This window comes from Vitis vinifera, chromosome 17 (genome assembly GCF_030704535.1).
Source record: "Vitis vinifera cultivar Pinot Noir 40024 chromosome 17, ASM3070453v1".
NCBI classification, from domain to species: domain Eukaryota; kingdom Viridiplantae; phylum Streptophyta; class Magnoliopsida; order Vitales; family Vitaceae; genus Vitis; species Vitis vinifera.
In genome coordinates, this window is record NC_081821.1 from 4,233,628 (window position 1) to 4,246,200 (window position 12,573).

The 12,573-nt window shown below is 34.0% G+C and overlaps 1 pseudogene; it reads right to left on the minus strand.

Moving 5' to 3' along the window:
* Positions 1–1,122: 1,122 nt before the first annotated feature.
* On the minus strand, positions 1,123–4,721 carry LOC100249139 (cytochrome P450 CYP736A12-like; annotated as a pseudogene).
* Between the last annotated feature and the right edge of the window lie 7,852 nt (positions 4,722–12,573).

Sequence of the window (12,573 nt, forward strand, 5' to 3'; positions counted from 1 at the left end):
TATGAAAATGGAATTAAAATGAAGAACAAAAGAAAGGTATAAAAAAATCATCATTCAAACTTAAGATTCATATTATTTTTCATTTCGTTTTTAATTCTTGACCTTTGAAATCTTTTCTTTATGAGGCACATAAGCCATCATTTTATCAATTTGTTTTTATAATTTTTTTTCTTCTAATTTTTAATAGTAGCTAGTTTTAATTTTCCAATTCTTAATAATATTTCATAATTTTCCTCAAACAAGTCCACATGTCCCTCTCAAAAATCCATCTTTAGGCTTTAAATTTCATTTTGAAAACCCAACTTGAGTCTTTCTCTCATTTTCTTTTTCAATGCACTCTACCTTTTGGGTGCATTTCATAAGCAGGTATGAAAAAAAAAATGTGACTAGGAAAGACAATATTAGAAGTAGATTATTACATGGTATAAATTTTATGAAAATAATTTTTTTGTTATATTCTCGATCCAAAATAATAATGAATAATGAAGAGAATGAATTTTTTTTCCACTTCCATGTTCTATTTTTGTATTTCAAATACATCCTCATTAAAAAAGAAAAAGAAAAAAATAGCCACCTTCATACTCCACATACTTTGACCAATCGAAGTCAAAACTTTGGACATTCAAACATTCCATTAATCAAAACTTCATTACTAGAAACACATGAAAATTCCACTTTATAAAAACTTCCATGCACTCCCTAAAACATCTAAATTGGTGCATAACTTAATACTAAAAGCCTAAAACCATAGTTTATGTCATTAATTTTCTTTATAAAAAAAGTGAATTTCTCAAAAAATTTCATGTAAGTCTTTCCTTATCTTTTTTCGATATAGTGAAGAGGAGTGCTAATGAAGTAAATTTAAACATGACTCTTGTCTTTAAAGTTTGTAATACCAAAGATCTTTCTCTCTCTTTCTTTCTTTTCAGACCTTTTTAAATTCTATATGAAATGAGAGGCGATTCATATGTACATCTAAGATATAAATATACTTTCAAGAATAATATATAAATCATAAATTATAACTGTTATTTGAGCTATAATAAACTTAACGAGCAATATATTACTGAAATATCTCAAGAGAAAACATATATAATAATACAATCTTAAAAACAAAATCAATTGAAATGTTCAATAAGACACTCTCATTAAACTTTGGGAAGAAGTCGATAAGTAGGAAGAGCATGTAAGTGAGTGGCCCTTGGCAATGCCAAACCAAATTCCTCGCTCATATCCAACTCACTAGGTAACATGCCATTAGGTAGTTTCCAATCAAAACAATGTACTAATTGAGCTAACACAAGCCGAATGTTTATTAGACCTAAATGCATTCCAGGACATTTTCGACGACCTGATCCAAATGGAATGAACTGAAAATCCTTCCCTTGAAAATCTATATTGCTACCAATGAACCTCTCAGGAAAAAAGTCTTCAACATTATTGGACCATATATTAGGATCTCTTCCAATTGCCCATGCATTGATGATAATTTGTGACTTCTTAGGTATGTAATATCCATTTAGAGTAATATCCTCGATGGACTCATGTGGGAGAAGCAATGGTCCAGCAGGATGTAGTCTTAAACCCTCTTTCAATACCATGTATAAATAAACTAGATTTGCCAAATCAACCTCTTCTACCATTCGTTCCATTCCAATCACATTCTCTAATTCTTCTTGAAGTTGCCTCATAACTCTTGGATGTCTAAACAATTCAGAAAGTAACCATTCAATGGTGGTAGCTGAAGTGTCAATTGCACCAACAATTATGTCCCATACGATTCCTTTAAGATTTTCTTATTTAATTAAATATGATGGCTCTTGATGAAAGTTTTTCGTCTCATTCATCAGTGATAGCATCACATCAACAAAATCATTATGGTTTCCCTGATTTTCGCTAGCGTCTTGTTTATGCTCATCAATGATCTTTTCTAAAATATGGTCAACAGCTCCACTAATTGCCTTCATACGCCTTTTCAAACCCTAAAAATGAGAAATTTAAAATTTGTCAGTTACTTTTCAAATTATATGAGTAACCTAAAAGTATTGGTTTGTATTCTAATGGATCCTTAGCTCAATAAATTTAGCATGACTAAAATATCATATGATAATTCAAAAATATTATATAAGCTTTTTTGTATTTATAGGCTGCCATACAATTTTTTTTTTTTTTTATAATGCTACTCAAAGAAAATATTGCATTAAAAAAATGAAAATAAATCTTGTATCTCCTTGTGAGCCAATATGATTCACCAAAAGGCAGCCTATAATTCAGAAAACACTAAAAGCGATTTTGGAATCATACAAATAATTTTTTAGATTTTTAAAAATGTTTTCTAAATTTCATCAAACACCTAATTTTTATTTGAAAAAAAATATTTTTTAAACAAAACGCTTCTTAGAATATCTGTGAAACTGTAAATAGAAAGGGTGAGAACTACCTGAAGATCGAGGGCCCCCAGAAAGGGCACATAATCTGCTATATTGAAAGCTCCTACCAAGATCAATGTTTCTTGCACAAGCGCCTTCAAGTCAGCCCTCTGATAATCCTTACAGCGCCCAAATAGCATTCTATGCGTCATGTCTTCAATTAGTTCACCTACCTTTTTACTAATATTCACCACTTCCCGAGCCGCTGCCATTTGTTTCAGTGACTGCACCAACACCCCCAGCTCCTCCTTCCTCATTGCCGCAAAAGAATCAATTTTCACCTTGGTAAGAAGCTCCAACGTACAGAGTTTCCGGGCATTGCGCCAATATGGACCATACTCAGCAAAAGCCATGCCCTTCCCCCCATAGGACAAGTACTCTGAGGCTTGGATTTTGGGCCTGCTAGCAAACACTGCATCGTGGGTCTTGAGGAATAGCTCGGCAGCCTCCGGCGATGAGACTACGATAGTTGGGACATACCCAAGGCGCATAGACATGATGGGACCATACTTTCTGGCTAGGCGACTGAGGTTGCGGTGGGGAAGGTTGCCCAACATGTGGAGGTTACCAATAATTGGTAATGCCCAAGGACCCGGTGGGAGTTTCGGGCCATTAACTGAGGCGGTACGGCGGCGATGGATGAAGGAGTACAAGGCTCCAAGGAGGACTAAGAGAGCTGCAGTTGCGAAAGCAGACATGCTTGGTTGTGGGACGATGTGGGCTTGGAGATGAGAAAGTTCGTCAAGTGAATTTGCAATCTATGTAGGCTGTTGTCAATGAGCGATGGTCTTCGCCTTCTAGGTAAAAAGAATGAATCCAAATCAACCATCAAAACTAGGATTTTTTTTTTATAATTGTATGGTGAATTTAAAATTAATTTTAAAAAATACAGTACATTGAAAAATATTTTTAAATTTAAGACTTTTTTTGTCACTTTGAAAGATGTCTCTTAAAAAAACACCTTCCATCATTTTTATATCAATAATACATGTTCAAAAAAATTGAATTTACATTCAAGGTATTTTTTGAAGAGACATCTTTCACAATTTTTATATCAATCACACACTTAAAAAAATTTTGAATTTACATTAAAAATGTCTCTTCAATAGACTTTTTACAATTTTATAAAATCTAATTTATATTAAAAATGTTTTTTAAATAAACACTTTTCATAATTTTCATATCAATTGCATAGTGAAAAAATTAAATTTATACTAAAGATGTCTTCTTAAAAGACACTTTTTATAATTTTACAAAATTAAATTTATATTAAAGATGTCTTTGAATAGAGAACTCCAACAATTCTTGTATCAATTATTCATTGAAATAATTGAATTTATATTAAAAGTGTCTTTCCAAAAGATATATTCCATAATTTTATAAAATTAAATTTATATTGAAAGATTTTCCTTCAAAAGTCACTTTTAGTATAAATTTAATTTGTTCGATAGGTTACTAATATAAAAATTATGGAATATGTTTCTTTGAAAGACATATTTAGTATAAATTCAATTTTGTGAAACTGTAGAGACATCTTCAATGTAAATTCAATTTCTTTTTTCATTGTATGACTGATATGAAAATTATGGAATATGTTTATTCAAAAAACACCTTTAATATAAATTTGATTTTATGGTATTGTAAAAATGATATATGTTTAATATAAATTCAAATTTTTTTAATGTTGATGCTCTTATTCTCTAATATCATCTACCATCAAAGAAGATCGAAGTCTCACTTCTCAAACTCAAGTATAAATGAAAGAATAATCTTTGCAAAATGCTTTCAACAGCATCTGAGAAGTAAATTACTACACGAGGTATAATAGCACAATTTTAAAGCCCATGTTTTGAATTGCATCTTGTGTGTGAAGATGATAATTTTTATACCAATTTGTTGTGCTAAGGGCTTGAGGAATTTCAGAAGTACTAAACAAAATACAACTAAACTGGCTCATAACATAAAGAGAAATAGCAAGAGAAATAGACAAAAAAAAGAGGACATACCATGTATGAGGTTCAATGAGCATGCCTTGGTTACGTCTTCAGCAATGGTGATCAAGCCTGACATATATAGTAGTGCATAGGGCTGATAAAAGATGGTGGCATGAATTTGGAATTGTAGAAGGACCTAATTAAGTTTAATAACTCTGATGGACCCAACTTTGATAACAAAGAGAGATGCCTTGCTCAGATTTGATGAAGTATCAAATCACAATAAATATTACTGAAAGTCACTTATCGTGATTAATGTTGAATAGTGTTCATTCATGAAGGAAAAAGGAAAAAGGAAAAACAAGAGACTAGATTTGTTGCTTATGCCAAAGTGTTAACAAACACCCAAAGAGATCATTGCAATGGAAAGTTTAATAGACTTGACTATATATTAAAATTGTTCCTACATCTAAGTACTATGGAAGGTCCATCAAGGGCGTAAAGCAAAATGATATAAAAACTTATCAATTTTATTTAAAACTTGAGAATTTGAGTCAAGTTATAACTTACAAAATTTTCTATTGTGATAAATATTTCCATAAGACTCTCCTATTAATTATCATAAAAAAAAAATCCAATTACTTAGGAGTTTTATTATATATATAATATATAAATAATACTTAAATAATTAATTTTTTTATATAAAATATTTATATATAATTAAGAGAAAAATATAGGAAGAGGTTTAATTTTGACTAAAAAAGAGTCTTTTTTTTCTTTTTTTATTTTAAAAGGATATTTAGACTTTAGAATTTGGGAGCTCTAGAAGTGCAATATGCTAAAATAATAGTAAAAGTTGTTCTTCATTCTCATGGATATAGGCTTTTAAGTTGAACTATTAAATCATTATGTATCTTATGTATTTTCCATTTTTGTTTTCTTAATTTTTTCTTCCTATTAGTGTTCTTTGTCATGGATTTCATAATATTGGTACTATTATAAATAAACGACGACTTCCACTTGAATTTTTTATGATAGATTAAACATGGAAAAATATTTAAACAAGAAGAGTTTTATTTTATATTTTTATTTTTTATTCCACTAATATCATAGACATTTGAGAATGACAAATTATTGAAAGAGTTTTCCAGAGAGATGCTTAATTTTATTATTATCACCGTCTACACAAATTTGGTCTACATTATCATAATGTTTTAAACATCCATCATTTGATGATCATATTTTCATGAAAACAATATCTACTAAGCCCTAGATGATCAAATTAGGCTTGCCAAAATTTAGGTATGGAAAGAGGTTTATCAAATTAGGCTTACCAAAATTTAGGTATGGAAAGAGGTTTATCAAATTAGGCTTACCAAAATTTAAGTATAGAAATGGGTTTATTCAAAAGTATTACAAATTTCCATATGTAGAAGCTTGTTGTGTCTTGTCTAGGATCACATAAAAGTTAGGTATAGTAATGAAACTTGAAGAAAATGGGAATCCACCTTAACTCAATTAAAGATCACTAAAAGATAGTTAATTCAAATCACTTTGTGTTTTTAGATTACGATATTGGGTAGAAGTTGGCTACTCTTTAAATACTCAATTTGTAGCATAATAATCTCAATTGTTGTATTAAAATAAAGAGAATTTTTATTTATTTATTTATTATTATTATTATTTTATCAATTGCATGAATGAGTACAATTCATTTATATATTTGGAAAATGCTAATGTATTGTAGTGGTAATTGTCAGAGTGAAAAATTTTGGACAGTTGAATATATGGGTGAAATTTAAGTCGTTATATGAGGGTATAGATAAATGAAATTAATATACAAATTAAATTACAAATAAAAAAACTTGAAAATGTATAAGTGGAGACCCTAATTTTTGGTCTAGGAGATATTTTGGACCACCTTTTTTAGTGCCTTTTAGGAGGTTTTGGGCAGCAGGCTGGCGAGGACCTTTTATGTAGGAAACCAGGATGTGACAAGTGGCAGTAGGATTCAGAGGCCCTGGGGAGTGGGATTGGGGCAGCAAGAAATCTGAGAGGGCGGAAACAGAGAACTGAGAAGAGGCTAGGAGAAGAAGAAGAACAGTAGGAAAAACAGAGAGCTGGGGAGAGGAGCTTAAGAGAAGAGAGCTGAACAGAGGGGAGAAGAAAGGTAGGGAGCTGCAGAGAAAAAAAAAAGGGGGAGAATCAGAAAAGGAAGAAGAAAGAGCTGGAGCAAGAAAATTTGGAACTGAAGAAGAAGCAGAGGAGGAGCTCGCCGGTTTTGTCCAGGTATGATTACAGCATGCTTCATATTTCTCTACTTCACATTGTTCTGTCCTACCTCCTGCTGATTTTGGGTTCATTTGGATGCTTGATTGTGGACATTAGATGTTGCGCATGTTTGTGGAATCTGAGGCTATTTTTTTTAATGTATTTTATGTCTGGTATTGGCCCTATTTCTTTGGCTCTGTTTTGGTTCCCCTGTGAGATGCCCAATCATGCTTTTATTTCTATTTAAAATGTGTTTGGTTTCACTTGCCTGTTTAAGCCCGTTGATTAGAGCATGAAACAGGGCTTCGTTCGATGATTTGTCATTTCATTTTATTTTCTCTATCCATGCTCTGTTTTTGTTGTTCACTCTCTGTTTTTTTGGTACCCACCTCTCTCGAGAGTGCTTAGACTGTGCACATCCTTCTGGTTTGTTCTTGGTTTGAAAATCAATAGATGCCTGCTAGGGTCTTTATCATGTCTCTGTTTCCTCTCTGGCAAACTGGCCAAAGACAAAACATCAATATGACCATCGTCACAGTCCCCCAAGTGTTTCAGTAAGAAGTGCTTGCATTTTCGAAGCCTCACACAACCAACTGTGCACACGGTCCACTCAAGGCTTGAAGGAGAGATTGATTGTTCACTTCCAAGGTCAGGAAGGTGTTGATGTAGTTGGGTATTTTAGAAAAATGGTTGAAGCTGGGACAAGACTGAACTGGGGAGTCCATGGTAAGATGGTTGATGGGTTAGTTTTCTTGAGCGGATGACAAGATCTCACAACCTCATTATGGTGCTTGGGCGATATGGAAGCAGTTCATCATGCCTCATTAGTGCATACAGTTTCAGAAATATATGGTGGAGTACTCTCTTTCATTGAGACCAAAAATTTGGGAACCTGGATGCATTCGCACAGAGCATTGGAGACCTTCTGATTGTTGTGGTTCATGCGTTGCAAATGGGGTTGGGTGTGTGGACCCAGGTCTACCCCTTTCTGTTCTTTAAAAGCAAGAAATTGTCCAACCGTGTGATGGCTCTTACACGTGGCAGATACCATTGTTGGTTTGGACGGGGAATAAGCTACATTCGAATCCTGTTCATGCAGTGGTGTAGCTCCGGCTATCAATGGAATATCTCGGTTCTGGTGATGGCAGTGAGTTGAAAGCTGAAGGTGTAGAAGCTTGAAGGCCATTCCGATATTTTTTCAGTTTAGAGAATCTGGAACATATTACCTTCTGTAGTCCTACTGCTCAAGTCACGCATGCTCGCATTTACAAGGTCCCTTCAGAAAATATTCCTACTGTTACAGTAGAAAAGTTATACAGATGTACAATGGTTATGAGATGATATGATTAAGGGAGCAATCGAGAAAGGGTCTCTTAGGAAAATGGATAATTGCGGATTGAAGTTAGGAGGCTCATGAGACCACTCGACAATGTGCTACCATCTGTAATACCAAGTCACAACATGCATCTTGGAGTCCTTGCTATTGCATCACCCTATTGATAGTACTCTTATGCTGGGATAGGCGTTCAGACCTTTGGGAAGACACTCGTCACAATAATAACTGCACTGCTGCGTTTCTTGTCATCTCCCAACCGAGGGGCCTCATGACTGCCATGGACACTGCTACTCAGATGCTTGCATCCATGATCAAGTCTCTCACCTTCCAGTCCGTATTGAAACAACTGATATGGCCAAGGTAATTCTCAGCTGGGTCTTCCATCACCTAAGCTGCCCCCTAGACTTCACTTTTCCAACTCACTCCTGCCTGGCCACCCAAACCCTTTTCAAAGCCCTCCATCAAAGTCCCTCCTCCATCAAATCTGAATCCCAAGCCAAACTACTCCACGCCTAAAGCCTTATGACCAGCTCACCATCCCCCAACCTTCATACCTATCAAACTCATCAGCCCCCGCGGACCTTCAGGCGTTCCGATTTCTTCCACTGTAGATCCTAAATGCATTGCTTCGGGTATCAAATACCATGCAGAGTCCAAGCCTTTGTTTTCCAGAACAGTTCGGGCTCTCTAAGGCTTTCCCTGCAATTGCTCAAAGTGTTCGTGATGCACCATCATAAACTGGAACGCTACATATGTTGACTATGGGAAGATGATTATGCTGTAAAACAAAACCCCCCTTCTTGATTGAGGGTATGTTGTTCTTAAAAATCTGGGCATTGATGATATTCCTATAGTTGAGTGGTACACTTCTGAGTCACCCCATGCATTCCCCGTGATTTCTGATGATGGAGTTCCCCCAAAGGTCACGAAGGAAGTAGAAAATGTTCAGGCACACTGTACGCAACATCATACCATGCTCATTCATCAATCAACCCCTCAGCTCATATGCATAAGGATAATGCCGCAACAACAGCCACTCCAATGGATACCATAATTGGTGCATAGTGGGGCAGACCTGTCGCTTCACAAGAGTCAACAGAGACGGTGGTCGAGGTTGAAGGAGCATGTGAATTAAGAGGAGAAGCCTTCTTAGGCTTTGGAGGTAGAGGAGCTGATGCTGGTGCTTGAGGGCTGAGGATACCTTGTGAAAGGAGAATCTGGGGGATCTCATACACGGCAAGCTGACCATCACTGTATACTGTGCTGTTCACTGTTGTATTCACAAGGCCTGTTGTCATGTTCACCTGCCAAGGCTAAAAAGTACCATGTTGAAAATTTGCTTGAGGGACCCTCTGCATCAGTCCCTTCAAGTGCACAAGCTCATGGGCATAAACTGAAGCAGGGAAGATTGGTTGTAGTCTTGAGGCAGACGTTTAAGGCATGATCAACTGTTTGAGATCTCTAGTGTGAATGCCAAGTCCCAGCTCCATGCACTAGCCGTATTCTATCTTGGGTACATACGTGAGCATCAAGAAAGAAGCTTGTTGGGCCACCTCAAGCATCACAACTGGAAATAAAGATCAGATACAGCCTGCAACTGAAGCCAACCTCCACTTCCCTGGGTCTACTTCTAGCTATACGCCACCTTCGGCATACAATCCGTAAAGCACACGTGCCTCATCTTCTTTTTCTTCACCTTTGCTTTCAAAAATTGTTTTTTTTTTTTAAATTTTAATTTTCAAATAATTTTAACTCTTCAGTTTTTTATTTACTTTATTTTATTTTTTATTCATTCTTAGAGTTTTAGATCACCAAAAATCTGATTTTAATAAATTATTTGTTATCATTTTCTCTTCAGCAAACATTTTTCACAATTTTCTTTGTTTTTTTAAACATTTTTTTTATTAAGTATGAATTAAATTCTATACTTCCGAATATAATGAAATCCTAGATAATTAATTCATACAAAATAAATTGAGCATTAGTGGGACCTAACATTTGTGATCAATTGTTTGATCAACTTAGCCCTACTTTGACATGCATGCTATTAATTTGTATTTGTACACTAATCTTGTCTCTTATGATAGCATTCAGCTTGCAATTAAGATACGCTTTGTACCTAATCATATTTATTTATTTATCCGTTATCATGCATGACTTGTTTTATTATTTGACACTCACGATTTTTTGATTAATTGTCATACTTGTTTTAACTAATTAGTAGAGACCTAATTTTTAGGGTTTAAAAGGGTGTTACGAAATATTACTGTACATTCCTTTATAGGTAACTTGATCTCGGACCTAAATTCGATTTTTTATAGACCTGTTTTTTCTTCGTAATCACATTTAGAGTTTTTCTTTTTTATTTTATTTTTTCTTTTAAAAAAAAACAAAAATAAGTAGCGACTCCAAAAACTTTTCAATAAATTATTATTTTTTCAAATAAAAACGAGTCGTGCCATTTGAGTGGGAGCGCATGTATCGCAAGGTAGGGTCCACAATATGTGACACTATCTAATTAATGATGTTCTTTTGGTAGGTATGAAAAAAATATGGTTGGATATTGTAAATGGAACTTATATATTGCTATTAATGGAAAAAAATTTATATTAAAAAAATATTATTCTTATTAAATTGGTTCGTCCATATCATTTTTATTTAACTGACCACAGTTTATGAGTCGGCCTCTTGCCTACTTTTAAATCACATAACTAGGCATATAAAATGTGTTCTTGGCTTGGCTTAGAGCTGAGCTCAGACTGTTGTTTATAAGGGTCTCCAAAAAGCCCGCGGCCCGCTTTAAGCCCGGCCCGGTCCGAGCCCATTTATGGGCGGGCCGGGCCGTAGGCCTAAATTTAGGCCCGGAGGGTCGGCCCGCCCCTTTAATATATATATATAATTAATTCAATTAATAAGCATAAAAGGAATGTAGTTCAGTTGGTTAGAGCCTTGAAATTTAAGCATGAGGGAAGGGGTTCGAATCCCCCCCTCTCCCTTCCTTTCTTTGAAAGCCATTTTGGCTTATTTTAAAAAGCCCGCGGCCCGGTCCGCGGGCTCATAGGCCGGGCCGCGGGTCTCCTATTTACGGCCCGGACCGGCCCGGCTCGGCCCGCCCATTGGAGACCCTTAGTTGTTTACTTAGTGCTAGCTGGCTTGGGGTCTGATCCTAGGCCTGAGCACGTGTTGGGAATTTAAAAAATGATTGTTTTTTTTTTTTTTTAAATCAAAATTAGACTTACATATTTTCTAGAGAAAATGGAACATAAAAACATTTGTTTTTGTATTAAATGACTAGTCCTTGGTATTGATAAGCCAAATTTCTCACACATATCCAAGTCATTAGGCGACATCTCATTGCAAGCTCAATAATGATTATCTCTAAGTCAAAATTACTTTCTCCATTTTGGACTTGAGATACCCTTAAAGGGATTTATGAACTCTAATTTCTAAGCATTAAAGTATGACATTCTAATTAAAAATAGAAATAGGTCCAACTTACAATAAGTTGAATAAATCCTTAATCACATAAATTTTGATTGTCATTTCATGGACACAAGAAAGGTCCAAGATCGACTTTTCTGCAACCTAATCTACTACTCAAAAGATATGAAAATGGAATTAAAATGAAGAACAAAAAAAAGTATAAAAAAATCATCATTCAAACTTAAGATTCATATTATTTTTCATTTCGTTTTTAATTCTTGACCTTTGAGATATTTTCTTTACGAGGCACATAAGCCATCATTCTATCAATTTGTTTTTATAATTTTTAATAGTAGCTAGTTTTAACTTTCCAATTCTTAATAATATTTCATAATTTTCCTCAAACAAGTCCACATGTCCCTCTCAAAAATCCATCTTTAGGCTTTAAATTTCATTTTGAAAACCCAACTTGAGTCTTTCTCTCATTTTCTTTTTCAATGCACTCTACCTTTTGGGTGCATTTCATAAGCAGGTATGAAAAAAAAATGTGACTAGGAAAGACAATATTAGAAGTAGATTATTACATGGTATAAATTTTATGAAAATAATTTTTTTGTTATATTCTCAATCCAAAATAATAATGAATAATGAAGAGAATGAATTTTTTTTCCACTTCCATGTTCTATTTTTGTATTTCAAATACATCCTCATTAAAAAAGAAAAAGAAATAAATAGCCACCTTCATACTCCACATACTTTAACCAATCGAAGTCAAAACTTTGGACATTCAAACATTCCATTAATCAAAACTTCATTACTATAAATACATGAAAATTCCACTTTATAAAAACTTCCATGCACTCCCTAAAACATCTAAATTGGTGCATAACTTAATACTAAAAGCCTAAAACCATAGTTTATGTCATTAATTTTCTTTATAAAAAAAGTGAATTTCTCAAAAAATTTCATGTAAGTCATTTTCTTATCTTTTTTCGATATAGTGAAGAGTGCTAATGAAGTAAATTTGAACATGACTCGTCTTTAAAGTTTGTAATACCAAAGATCTTTCTCTCTCTTTCTTTCTTTTCAGACCTTTTTAAATTCTATATGAAATGAGAGGCGATTCATATGTACATCTAAGATATAAATATACTTTCATGAATAATATATAAATCATAAA